Source organism: Muntiacus reevesi, chromosome 5, assembly GCF_963930625.1.
Source record: "Muntiacus reevesi chromosome 5, mMunRee1.1, whole genome shotgun sequence".
Classification (NCBI taxonomy): Eukaryota; Metazoa; Chordata; class Mammalia; order Artiodactyla; family Cervidae; genus Muntiacus; species Muntiacus reevesi.
The window spans coordinates 88,581,030-88,597,528 of record NC_089253.1 but is presented as its reverse complement, the minus strand read 5'-3'; positions in this window follow the sequence as shown (position 1 = coordinate 88,597,528).

The window sequence follows — 16,499 nt, the reverse complement described above, 5'->3', positions numbered from 1 at the left end:
AACTCTTTGCAGCCCCTGGAGCCCATCAGGCTCCTCTACCCATGGAGTTTTCCAGACAAGAATACTGGAGTGAGTGGGTTGCCATTTCCTCCTCTAGGGGATCTTCCCAACCCAGGGATCGAACCTGCATCTCTTGCATCTCCTACATTGGCAGGTGGGTTCTTTACCACTAGCGCCACCTTCTTTATTAAAACCAGAATCAGCCTGTTACCTGGCCTGAAGCTCAGTTGGAGTCAGTGATGAGCTCTGGCTTCCTTGTTGGTTAATGTGACCTGAGGTAGAATGAATAGATTAGTGTCCAGGACAAGGAAGGCACAGGTCCTGCCCATCCCTGTGTTGTCGACCCCATGTGGTTGGCTAAGCCCATTCCTGGGCACCCTCCCTTCCTTTTTTCTTAGTTCTTTTCTGGATAAAGCAAATGTAATAGATCAGGAGCAGGCCTTGGATGTAATACACTGGGATTTCAGCAAGGCATTTGAGAATATGGGGTGAAATGTGAAATGCGTGAAAATACAGCTCATCTCTACCTGCATACACACATGTGTGTCTTCACAGTGGTAATAACTGCGGCAGCAATTTTATGTCTCTCATTGTGGGACCCACATTCTGAAGATATTATTCATAAGCTGAATCTTGTTCAGAAAGCAGGAGGCAGACTGGTGAAGACACTTAAATCCATGTCAGCATGGAAAGGAGACTGGAGAGAGGTTATGTTTGTGTGTGTGTGTGACATCAAAGGCAAAGTTAGGGACTTCCCAGATGGTACAGTGGAAAAGAATCTGCCTGCCAACGCAGGGGGCATGGGTTTGATCTCTGGTCTGGGAAGACTCCATGTGTCGTGGAGCAGCTAAGCCATGGAGCAGCTAAGCCCATGAGCCACAACTACCAAGCCTGCAAGCCCCAGAGTCCATGCTCCACAACAAGAGAAGCCTGTGCATTGTGATGAAGAGTAGCCCCTTTTCACTGAAACTAGAGAAAGCCCCTGCAAGGCAATGAAGACTCAGTACAGCTAAAAAAAAAAAAAAAAAAAAAAAAAGGCGAAGCTAGGAGAGCAGGTGGAAGTTACTTGGCCCCAAGTTTAAGCTCTTAGGTCAGGAAGAACTTTCTAGTTGTTAGAGGAATTGGAAAGGGAGATGTTTGAAACATCCCAGTGAGGGGTGAGTTCCCTGTGACTAGAGGCATTCAAGAGAAAGGTTGCTTCCTTATCAGGAACACTGAAGCAGAGACTTGGACATTGGAGAGGGGGTTTATGAGAAGCCCTTAATGGTCTTCCCATGCTGTGATGTGGGTGCTCTGTTATTATGGGATCATCTCTCAGACCTACTCCCCAGGGGCTGGGAGGACAGAGTCAAGAAACATGTTGATGGTTCTTAATGTCAGGTTGTTGCCTGTTTGCCCATGTTAACAGGCATGGCTGTGACTGATACTACTTTCTTTTTTTTTAAGATCACACACACACATGCACACACAGTTGATTTCCCCTTTGAAAGACCTTGAAGGGAGGTAGATGACAGCTTCTTTCCTCTGAGCCCCGCAGACCACTCTGCGGCTAATGGACTGTCAGCCTGTTTCATTAAGGGCTCCAGACTGTGCAGGCTGGTGTAAAAGTAGTGCCTCTGGCAAGAACCTGGCACTTAGGTCTCAGCCAGTTGACATGTGTGATTTGCCCTTTTTCAAATTGAGACAGCCCTCCCAGCGTGAGTGGCTAAGCCAGGATGCCAAACAGTGGTACAAACCAAGTCAGGTCCCCTGCTTGACCGGGTGACAAGAGCCAAGCCTGCCTCTTCAGGAGGGCCCTCAGACAGGTTCCCAGGGCCAGGGAAGGGTGGTAACTGCAGGGCAAAGCTCCCCACTTAGGTGCCCCTGACCCACTTCAAGATGCAGGAGCTCCGGGAGGGCCCCAGGGTCTTGAGAGGGACAGTGAGGGTCTTGATCACATGCACCAACCAGATTTCAAGGGTGCTCTGTGGCCCTCCTATGATGCTAATATTGAGTTGGCCAGAAATTCACTGGAGTTTTTTTTGTAAGATGGTACGGGAAACCTGGGGTTTCCCAGGGGACTCTGCTGAAGAATCCGCCAGGCAATGCAAGAGAGGAAAGAAACTCAGATTTGATCCTTGGGTTGGGAAGATCCCCTGGAGAAGGAAATGGCTACCCACTCTTGTATGCTTGCCTGGAGAATCCCATAGACAGAGAAAACTGGCGGGCTACAGTCCACGGAGTTGCAAAGAGTCAGACACAACTGAATGCCTGAGCACACACACAGAACCCGGGAACCCTGAACAAACGTTTTAGTCAACCCCATACATCCAGAGAGGCAGTCCTCTGCTGCTGTGACTCCGGAGGCACCCCAAGTCAGCTCTCCCTTACTCCTGCCATAGCCTTGTCCCTCTGTCTCCTCGCCTGCCTTAGAATTATCTCCATTAGGGTCACAGGGGGTGTAACCGGGTGAGCCTGGGCATGGTGTGGGTGTTACACACCTGCTAGTTTGTCAAATGTCTATTGTCAGCGCCTCCAGGAGCTGGTAGGACTAGGGTACTTTATTCACCTAAGTCATCTCAAGCACAGGGCTTGGGGACTCAGAGCAGGAGCTGAAGGACCGAGCCACCTCTGGGAGCAGCTTGACTTGTAGGGCTGACCGACAGGTGTCAGAGTTCGACTGTTCACATCAGCTGCCCCTGAGCAGCAAGGGGTTGGGAGGGGAAGGGAAGCTGGGCAGTACCTCTTAGGATCTTTTAAGATCCACCTCATCTTCCTGATATATGTGCTATGTGCTCATTTATGTCTGACTCTTTTTTGCGATCCCACAGATCATAGCCCACCAGGCATCCCTGTCCATGGAATTCTCCAGACCAGAATACTGGAGTGGGTTGCCATTTCCCTTCTCCATCCTGGTACATGGAAGCCTCTAAATAAATAAACATTTGCTGCAATACTTAGTGAATGACAGTAATAAAGCTATCATGTGCTAGGCATTGTTCTCAAAGCTTAACTATTATTATTTTTAAAAAGCATTTATTTATTTATTTTTGGCTGTGCTGGGTCTTGGTTGCTGTGCGGGTTTTTCTCTAGTTGCGGGGCGCTGGGGCTACTCTCTAGTTGCAGTGCGTGGGCTTCTCATTGCAGTGGCTTCTCTTGTTGGGAAGCACGGGCTCTGGGGTGCTCGGACTTCCCGTAGTTGCAGCTCCCAGGCTCTAGAGCACAGGCTCAATAGCTGTGATGCATGGGCTTAGTTGTTCTGTGGCGTGTGGGATTTTCCTAGACCAAGAATTGAACCCGTGTTTCCTGCAGTGGCAGACGGATTCTTTACCACTGAGCCATCAGGAGAACCCTAAATACATTCTTTTAAGCCTCAGAAAAACCTCAGGAATGGTGTATTGAGATCTTTTTTTATCATGAGAGAGGAAACTGAGGTTGAGGGAGATACTTACATTTGTCTCGGGTCACCCAGCTAGTTGGGTTTCCCAGGTGGTGCTAGTGGTAAAGAATCTGCCGGCTAATGCAGGAGATGTAAGAGATGCGGGTTCGATCTCTGGGTCGGGAAGATCCCTTGGAGAAGGGCATGGCAACCATCTCCAGTATTCTTGCCTGGAGAGTCCCCATGGACAGAGGAGTCTGGCGGACTACAGACCATAGGGGCACACAGAGTCAGACGCGACTGTAGCGATAGCATGCTCACACACACCCAGCTAGTTAACAGAGCCATGGTTCTTACCTGAAATGTTTCAATGCAAGTTCTGCACCTCTTCTGTGCCTTTGCATGTCCTGCAGTGCCTTGTACACTGGAGTCTCAGTTAATTGGTCTGCCCTGGGGAGTGGGTGGGCGGTGAGCCAGGGTGAAGCAAGGCTGGGGGTGTGGGTGCCTGAGAAGGGGATTTTAGAAGCATGCAGAGTGACACAGTCTTCACCACTTCCTCAGTCCCACCAGTGCTCTTAGGCAGGGGCTCCTGGGGTGGCTCCCAAGAGTATGCTAGCGACCAGGCCGGCAGTGGGCCCAGGAGGTGGTGGCTCAGGACTGGGGAGGTGGTTCCAGGCAGGACAGTTTGCTCCTTGCGGTGGCGCTCTAGCACAGGAAGCAGAGAGCCCAAGACCTGGCAGAAGAGTCAAGCAGTTGTACACAGAGGAGGTGCCAAGGGCTGGGCGCTGCCCTTGGCCTTGGCATTGGGCTGCTGCCCTCTGGTCTTCTAGGTTAGGAAGGCCAGAGGGCAAACCCCCTGCCGTGCCCTCCAGCACCCCCAGGAGGCCAACTCTGTGGAGATAGTAATTAAGCCCACTTGTCTAACTTGCTCTGCCTGTATGGGCTGAGGTTTCAGGTCAAATCTGCCCCTGCCCACCCACGATGACACAGGAAGGTCCACCCTCAGGTAAAATTTCTCCTTCTGTTCCCCCAGGTGCCTACCTCCATTTTCTCTCCTTCTTGCCCTCCTCACCCAGCCACTGAATCTGAGTGCCCACATCAGGAATGTGGGTGACTCTGCTTCCTGAGCATATGGCTGGGGGAGACTTCAGTCTCTTCAGGGAGGCAGAGCCCCTCCCTGCCTTCAGGATGAGCAGCACCCGGAGCTGAGAGTTACACGTGTTTGGGATACAGTAGACTTACTCTCTGTGTTCAGTGAGGGGAGGCTGACGCATGTCAATGGTCAACTAACCCCTGACAACCACAGCGCGTTGAGGGTAGAGATGGGGGTGCTAGATGGAACTAATCAGGGAGTCTTCCTGGAAGAGGTGATGATGAGTCATGATCAAGGCTTCCAGGAAGAGGTGGCCATGAGGGTGATGGTTTTCTCAGAAGCTTGATGTGCTGGTGGACAGCTGTCCCCGATTTGCCTAGCTGGAGAAAGTCCCTGGGATGCTGCCCAAGAGTGCAGGTGAAGTTTTCCCTAATCAACGTCGCTGGCAACGCAGCACACAACTGCAGCACTGAGACAGGTGTGCTGAGGGCTGTCACATCACTGCCAAGGTCAAAGCCTGAAGAATGAAAAACCCTGACACCTCCTCATGGAGACACAAACAGGAGGGGAGGTGGGGTATTTAATCAGCCAAGGTTGCCAATACTTAATCAAGATGAATGGCCTTGAGAGACAAGGCCCAGGGAAGGCATCGTGTTAGGAGAATGGAAAGACTGCCTCGCTCCAGGCTGCAGAGACTGGGGGATAGCAGGTGAGGAGGAGCCCAGGTGCGGGGTCAGAGGTCACCAGCAAGGGCCTTCTAGCCGATGCTTCTCCTGGCCAGAGACCTTCAACTGAGAACCTACTGGGTGCCAACTCTGTCCTAGGATTCAAGATAAATGGGTATGCCCTTGCCTAATTTTAGGGCTCGTAGTGAACTAACTGGTGGGGAGCACACATACATGTTTTATTCTGACATCATCCTAAGTGTCATAACAGAGGCACAAGAGCTGTGCAGAGATTAAATTCTCCACTCCCCACTGTCGCAGACTCGGATCGATTCACTGGCTGGGATAAAAGCCTCTTTCTCACCTCTGCTCCTCTCTGGCGCCACCTGCAGTCAGCTGTGAGAAGAGACAGTTACAGTTAAATGAGCAAGTATTATGTTCCCACCCTCCACTAGGCTCTGGGGTGTAACGGTGAGTGAGACCAGTTCCCTATCCTCAGGAATCTTACAGTCCAAGAGGAAAGACAGACAAACAAGCACTTCAGACATCACTCATGGAACTTCACTGTGAAACACCAATGGAGTCTGACAGCACTGGGTTTAATTCATTCCAGGCTGTATCACTCACCCTATGGATGTGCTTAGCCAAGGCATGGGCTTCCAGTTCCTTCTCTACAAAGGAGGATGATAGTATTTGCTTTGTAGGGTAGTTTTGAGTTTAAATGAAATATATTCAGAGAATACTTAGCATGGTACCTGGGATGTAGCAGGCACCTCTTGTTGTTGTTATTTAGTTGCTAAGTCATGTTTCACTCTTTTCAACCCATGGACTGTAGCCTACCAGAGTCCTCTGTCCATGGGATTTCCCAAGCAAGAATACTGGAGTGGGTTGCCATTTCCTTCTCCAGGGGATCTTCCTGACCCAGGGATGGAACCCACATCTTCTGCACTGGCTGGCAGATCCTTTATCACCAAGCCACCTGGGAAGCCCAGGCATTGCTTAGAGTCCCCTTTCCTCTCTTATTGATGAATATTTTAGAGTGTGGTTGTTTCTGTATAATCTCAGACTTCCCCACTAAAGGGCAGAAGACCCACAGCTGACATCATGGTGTTCTTCACAGAGCTGGAGCAATGCCTGGTACGGTCGTCATTCATTCACTCAGCAAACATTCACTGAGCATCTGATGAGTGTCAACTGTAACTGTGTGTGCTCAGTTGTGTCTGACTCTTTGTGACCCCATGGACTGTAGTCTGCCAGGATCCTCTGTCCTTGGGATTTTCCAGGCAAGAATACTAGAGTGGGTTGCCATTTCCTGCTCCAGGGTATCTTCCTGACCCAGGGATCAAACCTGCATCTCTTGCGTCTCCTGCATTGGCAGGCAGATTTTTTACCACTGTGCCACTAATAAATGTCAGGCACTGTGTTAAAAGCTAAAAATACAAGGTGAACAAGACCAAGTCCCTGCCCTCATTGGGCTTATAAAATAGTAAGGGAGACTGAAGAGACATGAAACTATTCATTGTGAAACTCTATGTGTGCGTTGGGGAGGGGATCCATTTAGTAATTTCCTGGGGGGTGGGGCTCTGCTTTGGCACCCACACAAGGTTCTATGAGGAAAAACCAAGGCAGGACCCATTTAGAACCTTTGTCTCAGGAGGTTGGAATCTCAGTGGGGTGACTATGGTAAAGTTGGCCCTCCCCTCACCAGAGCCTAGTACGCCTGAGCTTCTGGTCTTGGGGCTTCCTCAAGAAGCCTTTCATCTGGTCTAAATAGCTTTTTCTTTGAATGCCCATGGCCCTGTGAGCCTGACCATTGAGCAGGTGCTAAGAGAGTGTTGGATGGAGAGACAGATAGTCTTATGTACAGTTGTAAGTGGCCTGTACAGAGGAGCTTCAAGAATCTCTTAAGTTAGGGACTTCCCTGGTGGTCCAGTGGTTAAGACTCTGGACCTGCCTGTCAATGCAGGGGACACGGGTTCGATCCATGCCAGGCCTGCATGCTGCAACTAAAGACCCAATGCAGCCAAATAAAGAAAGAAAGACTCCTCACTTCCTTTGCGGGATGTGTGGGTTTGATCCCTGGTAGGGGAATTAGGATCCAACATGCTACAGAGGGTGGCCAAAAATAAAATATAAAAAATAAAAAATCTCTAAGTTAAAGAATTTTCAGGGCATCGTATTTCCTAAGTGCCGTGGGGAGGGATGATTTCATCTCCTTGGGCTCCTGTCAGAGTTCGACCAGTGAAGGACATTCAGCAAACATCTGAAGTCTGTTTTTACCAGGGTTGTCATTATATTAAAAAAATAAAAAAATCTTGCCCACATGCATGTGTGTGCACCTGTGTACATGTGTGTATGTGTGTGCACGTGTGTATGTGCAGGGACACTCCTCTGCTTTCTCACTGACAGGGCAGTTATTGCTCTGGGTGTTCAGGATGAGCTGAAAATTAATGAAACTCAATGCAATGAGCGACACCTTGTAAAACAATCTCAATTACCAGATAACCAATCTCCGTGCAATTCCAGAGAGGATAAAAGGAAACCATGGGGGCTGTGAGCAAATGATAGCCCGAGCCGCTCGGGCAGAGCAGGGAGATGGAGCCGTCTGTTATCCTGCCAGCTCAGGACAGAGGTGGGGCATGGGGCGGGCTGCTTTCATGAGAAGAGCCATTCCTTTTCTGAGAAGGGACAGTGGGGAGGTGTTGAGCGAAAGATTAGTCAGGTGGGGAAGACTGCTGTGAAATCCAGCCCTCCATTGCAACTAATCTTGCTTAGCCTGCAAGCTGGGAGAAGACCTGCTTCCTCAGGCAGAACCCCACACCCCGGGAGAGGCCAAGACCTGCCCCAGACACCCCACTGCCGGCCGAGGAGATCTGCAGTATCCATCCTCCAGTCCCTTGCAGAGGGTCTGATCACCCAGCCTGGCTGGCTGCTCTTGGAAGTGGCCTGGGCTGCTGGGAGGAGGGGGTCTAAGCCATGGAAGTAGTACAGCAGTCCATACCACCCAGGGGTACAGCCTCCATCCTCCAAGTTTACCACACCTTCTCTGGGAGGGTTTCTTCCCCACCTCCCCACGACCTTAAGACCGGTGTTTGCTCAAGGTCACAGGGTCACAGAATGGCAGATCCTCCACCTGAATCTGCTCTTTTACTCTCTACGCAGCCCTCATTTGGTTAAAAATCTTGTTCATTTTCAATGCTTCTCCTTACGAAGGCGGGGAGGGTGGTGGAAAGTGTGATGGGTTGTTTTTGTTTTTTATAAACCTCATTTTTAATTTAAATCTCCTTTAAAATATGGAAAGAGCCACAGCTGCTTCTTTCGTCATTGTCTTCCTCTCCCATTCCCTTTCCTGCCTCTCCTCCTGCTTCCCTCTCTAACCCTTCTTCCGGCTCCCCCTGCACACGAGGGCTTCTTGAACTAGTTGCCCTGTGTTTATTGAAGGAGAAGTAGAAGCAGGGATGATGGGCCCATCAGGGAGAGCTTCTTGGGGTTCCCACTGCTGAGAGGAGGATGGATGATTCTATTTGCTTTGTGCAGCCTGAGGTCATTTCAGCCATCCCTCCAGTCTGGAACAGAAGCATGTCTCCTGCATCTTTGGCAGATATCATCTTTGGGCTGAACAGCCTCATACTGTTATTTCCTACCAAAACCCACACTGCAGTGCCTCAAGGCCCTAGTCCTCAATGCTTCTGCTGTCTGACCTGAATTAGGTTCACATCATCGGGCTTCCTGGGTGGCTCAGATAGTAAAGAATCTGCCTGCAGTATAGGAGACCTGGGTTCGATCTATGGATCTGGAAGATTCCCTGGAGAAGGGAATGGCAACCCACTCCAGTATTCTTGCCTGGAGAATTCTGTGGACAGAGGAGCCTGGCGGGCTACAGTCCATGGACTCACTAAGAGTCAGACATGACTGAGTGACTAACACTTTCAGTTCACTTTCATGTGTGCATAACCTTTGAGACTCGTCTCAGTTCCAGGATGGAGTTATGATATGTGACGTCCATCTCATAGGTGAGGAAACCGAGGCTCCTGCCGCAAGGTTAAGCACCGTACTCTCCATATCCCCAGACAGATCCATCCTTGAGAGGTCACAGAGCCAGTGGCCAAGCTGGGATTAGAAGTCAAGTCCTTTGACTCCTTCCCTAGTGCTCTTTCCACCAGGCTTTGTGGTGTGGATCCTGACCTTGGTCCCAGCCTTGAGAAGGCAGCACCAAGATCAGAGGACTTGAGAGTCCCAACTTTCTTCTGAAGCAGAGGCCCAGCCCATGACAGAGATAAAGAGCAAGCCGAGAGGCAGGTCTGATCCTGCAGAGAGCAGTGATAGCTCCCCGGGTGAGGATAAAGCAAAGAAGCAGGAGGCCTACGGGGAGATAATCTCAGAAATGATGGAGTGCCGGTTGCTCCTGCACCTGTGGAGCTGCATCTGGGCGCCCGTGCTGACATGAGCTCCACCCCCGGATCCACATTGTCACTGGCTTGTTGGAAAAACAGATGTTATTGTCCTCTGTTCCCGTCCCTTTATCCCTAATAGGCACTCAAGTGCAGGAGGGGGAACAGAGAAACCGAGAAGAATTGTGTGTCTATTTCAGACTCTTTCTGGAAGGCTGCACTTCTGTGGGATTTGGAGTTTGGGATGGAATGGATACGGGAAGGACCTCCACCCTCGCCCTGAGTGGTCTGGGTCAGCCTTGGGGAGGGGCTGCCCTGGCTGAGGACTGGTTCCTTCCTTCTCTCCAAGGTCCATCACCTGGACTGGACCATTAATTGACATTAAGGAAAGGGATGATGGGGACCTCTGGTCTTCTGCCTTGACTCTAAGAATCTGGGAGGTTGGGTAGAGTCAAGGGGGCTTCCTGGCAACTCAATGGTAAAGAACCCTCCCGCCAATGCAGGAGACACAGGAGAGGCAGGTTCACTCCCTGGGTCGGGAAGATCCCCTGGAGAAGGAAATGGCAACCCACTCCAGTATTCTTGCTTGGAGAATCCCATGGATAGAGGAGGCTGACAGGTTATATACAGTCCATGGTGTTGCAAAGGGTCAGATAGGACTTAGTGACTAAATAACAACCACAACATGAGGTCAAGAGTTGAGATCAAAGTCCTGGGTTGCAGTTTTGTTTGGGATTCATTCATTCATTCAGTGATCTGCTGCTGAGCACATCCTTAAAGGCAGGACCCTGCACATGACAGCAGCATGCTGGTTTGCGGGTGAAAAGTTTTCAGGGAAAGAGCAGTATATCCTCTTACATCAGGTCACCATGGCTATGATTTAATGGAAGCTCAGAGGCTCTCCTGCACCTAAATAGCTCTGCAGCAACCTGCCTGGTGCCTCAGATTCCATCATCAGTCAGCCCTGTGAATGAAAGCATTATATCTCCCAGAGGTCCTTGCTAAAATATAAGTGTATAACTGAGGAGAGCTCACAGAGGGCAAAAAAAAATCTACCCGTCGCCATGGAGAACCGGCGATGGGGCCCAAAATGAGTGCTATGTGAGATGGGTAAGTTTTGATGGGAGACAGAAGAGGAGAGAACTGTCCAGTTCATGGGCTGCTGCCCTGGGAGGGAGAGCCTGAGGGTTTGGGTAAGAGAGTGAGGGATTTAGGGGAGTCAGTTCTCAGAGGGACCTGGTTCCATGTACCACTGGTCACCCCATTCTGCTTTTTTAAAAATAAAGATTCAACTCAGGCTTTATTTTGTTTATTTTTGCCTGTGCTGGGTCTTCATTGCTGCATGGGCTTTTCTCTAGTTGTGGTGAGTGGGTGCTACTCTCTTGTTTTGGAGCATGGGCTCTAGGGCTCGAGACTTCAGGCTCAGTAGTTGTGGCCATGGGCTTAGCTGTTCCATGGCGTGTGGGCTCTTCCTGGATCGGGGATCGATCCCATGTCTCCTGCAATAGCAGGCAGATTCTTTACCACTGAACCACCAGGGAAGCCCCCATTCTGCTTTGAGACTGACAGTATAAGACTAAAGAACTATCCGAGCCCTTCTGCACCTGTTTGGAGTATGGGGAGAACTTTAAATGCTCTGCTGACCCTCAAACCCTGGAGGCTCAGAGATGGGACCACCTCTGTCCCCACAGGTTCCTCCTCCACATCTTAGTGGGATAGATGAGGCAGAGAAGGGGCGGATGGAGGCCCCAGTGTCCCATCCATCCCCATGACCCTGCAGCCTCACCTGGAGCCGTACCATACTCTCTGCCTGCCCCTTCCCCTACTGGGGTCGGGGGCTGATTACAGGTGAGCTCAGGCCCTCAGCCAGGGGTTTCCCAGCGGGGCAGAGAGCACCCTGGTCCACCTGGGCAACTTTGATGAAAGAAAAGAGAACCTAATCCTTGAGTGGGGTCTGGGGAGACCCTGTTCTGCCATCCTCCCTACCTGATGGGTATTAAGGAGCTAATTAACTGGGGATGAGCCCACCCGGCAGAGATGCCCTTTGTAACCTCTTATTACTTAATATTCAGAACCTCTTTCACCTCCCTGTAGCAGAACTTCTAAAAACAGTCACATAATAAAGCACATTAGAATTCATCTGAAATGGTCTCCATAAAGATGGTTATTATTGCCTAGTGATGATTCTTGGTGAGCACACAGGCTCACTGAATATCAGAGCTGAGGGAGGGCTCGCCCCTCCCCCTGTAGCCCCTTTGTCCTGCTCTAGGAAGCACTCAGGAAGGGTCTCTCACCCTCCCCTCCTCTCTTTGTCCCTGCCAGCTCACCTGACTTCCACACTGGCCAACAGCTTGCCACACTTTCCAAGTGACAAGGGTTGGATGATGGCCGCTTTCCAGGAGAAAATGGAAGGAAAGTGGCCTCAAAGGCTTGCTCACCTCCAGTCACTCCTTCTTCCCTCCCCTCACTCTTCTGCCCACCCCTTCTGCCATCACTCCTGCTCCCATGCTCTGGTCTGGTGCAGCAAAAGGGGTGTTCTCTGGAGCAAAGGGCTTTGCCCTAAGGATCACAGTCAAGGGCTTAGGATGGAGAGGAGCTCTGAGAAGCCGAAAGACCATCTCCCTGCCCCAAACAAGGCCCCTGATCCTACAGCCTTGAAGGTGGTGATGATGCCCTAGTCTTGCCCCAGGCCTGGGACCTGGGTGCAGATGGGTCTCCTGAAAGCATTTTCTCTACAAATATACATTTCAAAACTAATCTATGTGACTTCCCTTGTGGTCCAGGGAAGCCACTGCAATGAGAAGCCCTCACATTGCAACAAAAATTAGCCACCACTCGCTGCAACTAGAGAAAGTCTGTGCGCTTAGCATGGCTAAGTCTCCATGCTCCCAGTGCAGGGGACTTGGGTTCCATCCCTGGGCAGGGAACTAGATCCCACATGCTGCAACTAAAATATCCCATGTGCCGCAACTAAGACCTAGTGCAGCCAAGTAAATACATAAATATTAAAAAAGCTAATCTATGGTGTCAAAAGTCAGGAGCCTGGTTGCCCTTTATGGCGAGGCATGGATCAGAGGGGGCTTCCTGGTACAGATTACACAGGTTCATTCACTTTGGGAAGATTCACTGAACTATACATACCCTTGCTGTTGCTGCTGCTGTCGCTTCAGTCGTGTCCAACTCTTTGTGACCCCATGGATTCTAGCCCGCCAAGCTCCTCTGTCCATGGGATTCTCCAAGCAAGAACACTGGAGTGGGTTGCCATGCCCTCCTCCAGGATATATATACCCTTACAATTTGTGAGTTCTTCTGAATGAACATTACATCTCAATAAAATATTTACCCCCAAAGCCCTTTGTCAAGTAGAGACTGTTAATACTACCGTAATTATATCCCTGAAATTAAATAATTGAAATAATCGCTGTGAGGGTGGAACGGAACAGGTAGTAAACGCTGTGGATGATCCACAATTATTTTGTATTCGGAACTGGAATGAGCACCTCACACACAACGTGCACTTGTTTGTGACGTATTTACTTCTGTGTGTGTGCTTTTGTTACTATTAAAATTAATTGTAATACTACTTAGCCCTGTGGGTGAGATGGCCCAGAAGCATCCGCTGGGCACTGAAGTCCGATGGAGGCAGGATTAAGACTCTGACATGAGGGCTTCCCTGGTGGTCCAGTGGTAAAGAATCGGCCTGCCAATGCAGGGCACACGGATTCGATCCCTGGTCTGAGAAGATCCCACGTGCCATGGAGCAACTAAGCCTTGAGCCACAACTGCTGAGCCTGTGTGCCTGGAGCCTGTGATCTGTGACAAAAGAAGCCCCTGCAGTGAGAAGCCCTCACACAGCAACGAAAAGTAGCCACCACTTGCTGCAACTAGAGAAAGCCTGTGCACACAACGAAGACCCAGCGCGGCTGAAATAAATTAACTAATTTTTAGAAAAACAGTGGATATGTGTATACAGAGGGTGAAATGGTTGGATGGCATCATCGACTCAATGGACATGAGTAGTGAAGGGGACAGGGAAACCTGGCCTGCTGCAGTCAGTCCAGGGGCTCACAAAGACTCAGACAAGGCAATGATGGAACAGCAGCGACAATGTATATGTGTGTAACTGATGAACTTTGCTGTACAGTAGAAACTAACACAACACTGTAAATTAGCTACACTCCAATAAAATAAAAATAAAAGACTTTGACGTGGGTCATTTCCTCCCCCCATCTGCTGTCCCCTCCCTTAGCATTGGGTGTGCTCATTTCATATCACTGCAATGCACACCACTGCTTTGGTGGGTACCAAAGTCAGGTCTTGAGTGAGTGCCACCTCTCCTTGGCATGAAGGATCAGGAAGGAACTGTCCATTGGAGGAGCGCCCGAGAGCCTGATCCCAGACTGGTGACGGCGGCACCCTGTTTGGGACAAGCGCCCTTCGTGTGGCAGGTCCCCTCCGCAGGGTGCTTCTGCCCCACTCTTCTCATCGTGATGCAGAGCCTCCTACCCCGTCCCTTAAATCTGAGTCGATCCTTGACTTACTTTGACCAATGGAGGACGACGGAAAGGAAGCTGTGCACTGTCCCAGCCCAGGCCTTGACGGGTCTTCAGTTTCTGTTCCCCTCCCTCTGGGCTGATAGCCACATGAAGGAGGCAGGTCCGGCCTCCTGAAGGGAGAGGCTGCCTGAAGCAGAGAGGAGCCGTCCAAGCTGAGGTCCCAGACCACCCAGCCAGCAGCCTGCACCAACCACCAGACATGTTGGTGAGGCCAGTTTTATTTTTAAAAATTTTTTATTTCTTTTTGACTGAGCTTGGTCTTCCTTGCTATGCACGGCTTTCTCTAGTTGCGGTGAGTGAGGGCCACTCTCTAGTTGCGGTGCTCGGGCTTCTCATTGCAGTGGCTTCTCTTGTCGTGGTGCATGGGTTCTAGGTGCACCAGCTTCAGTAGTTGGGGTGCACAGGCTTAGTTACCCCATGGCATGTGGAATCTTCCGGGACCAGGGATTGAACCCACATTCCATGCTTTGCCAGGCAGGGTCTTAACCACTGGACCACCAGGGAAGTTCGAGGCCAGTTTTAGACCCTCTGTTCTTCCCAGCCACCAGCTGACTGCACACGAACCCAGAAAAGATTGGCCCAAGTCATCCACACACAGAATCATGAGCAAACACCTCCGTTGTTGATTCAAGTCACTAAATTTTGGGGTGGTTTGTCACACGGCAATTCATAATGGATGCAGTCACTAATGCCCTCACCTGAGCACCTGCTGGCCAATGCCGGCATCCCAGGGACGAGACTGCGCCCTCCAGGGCTGTCCATTCTTCCACCCACAAGCCCCAGAAGCAACTCTTTGCCCACGATTCCTTTCTTGGTGCCTCCTCACCGGTTTCCAGGGCAGACACGGCAGTGCCCATTGCTCTTTATTAGTTTAATATATGTTGAAGCCTCCAAATGGATGCTGGGGCCCAGGTGGAACAGATGAAATGTGACTAAGTTCTAGGGGGATGATTGATAATGAGTAGGGACTGGAAAATCAATTGTGTTAATTCCTGGTCTGTCACTGGGACCGAGAATTAATGAGAAAATCTGTCTAACTTAATGGTATTTACACATTATACAGAGTGTGATAAAATTGTCCGCAGGTGCTGCCTGGCATTCCAATTACATAAGGCCTGCACAGCCTGAGGGGCCAGCAGGTCTGAGCTGTCGAGGACCTGGGCCAGGCATGTAGAGACTTACTCAGATGCCCCAACTACCACACTAACCTCTCAATGGATCTGAGGCCTGGCATGGGTCTCACTGGCATGACTGGTCCCTGCCTGGTGTGGACCATCCAACTGGCAATGTCATAGGGATGTGCTGGAGGGCACATTTACGATCCTGCTTTGAAGATAACCGCTCCAGAAGCCGTGTGGCCAATTGGACCACAACCAGGGACGGGTTCTGTCTTATGTGTTGGCATGATTTGAGAGACACAGATGGTCCTTCTGGCCCTAGCCCCCTGGCCCCAGGGACAGTCAGTACTAGGCTGTCTGACACCACAGCCATGGACCAGTCACTATTGGAAGGTGCCTTAAAAAGTCTCATGGAAATTGATGGAAAAGACTGCCTTAGAGTCTGAGTGTCTGCTTCCCTGAAATTCTGTAGAAGGGCTTGTCCGCACTAGGGTTATCAGGGAGGTATCCCGAGAACCCCCAATTCCTGATATTCACAGTCTTATATGGTCTTCTTTCATATTGAATAGGGCTGATCTGAGGGTTCAATAAGATATTATAGAAATTATTGTGACTTCTGAGGCCAGTTTAGAGACTTCCCTGGCAGTCCAGTAGTTAAGACTCCACCCTTCCAATGCAGGGGGTGTGGGTTCCATCCTTGGTTAGGGAACTAAAATCCTACATGCATGATGTGGCCGAAAAAAATTAAAAAAAAAAATAAGGTCAGTTCATATATATATATACAAATATACATATACATAGGGCTTCCGAGCTGGTACCAGTGGTAAAGAATCTGCCTGCCACTGCAGGAGACACAAGAAATGCAGGTTCAATCCCTGGGTCAAGAAGATCCCCTGGAGGAGGGCATGGCAACCCACTCTGATATTCTTGACCAGAGGATCCGATTGACAGAGGAGCCTGGTGGGCTACAGTCCATGGGGTTTCAAAGAGTCAGACACAACTGAGGTGACTTAGCATTCATACATGCATACACATACATAAAGGCAGCTTCTGCCTTGTTCTCTCATATCACTCACTCTGGGGAAGCTGCCACCATGTAAGGAGGAACTGAGGCCTCCTGCCAGCAACCAGCCCCATGAAAGTGTAGCACTCTGGAAGTAGGTCCTCCAGCCCCAGTCAAGCCTGCAAATGACCACAGTCCTGGCTGACATCTTAACTGCAACCTCAAAAGAGACCCAGAGCAAGCTTGCTCCCGAATTCCTGTCTCGCAGAAACAGAAAGGGATAATAGATTTGGATGTTTGTTGTTGTTTTAAGCT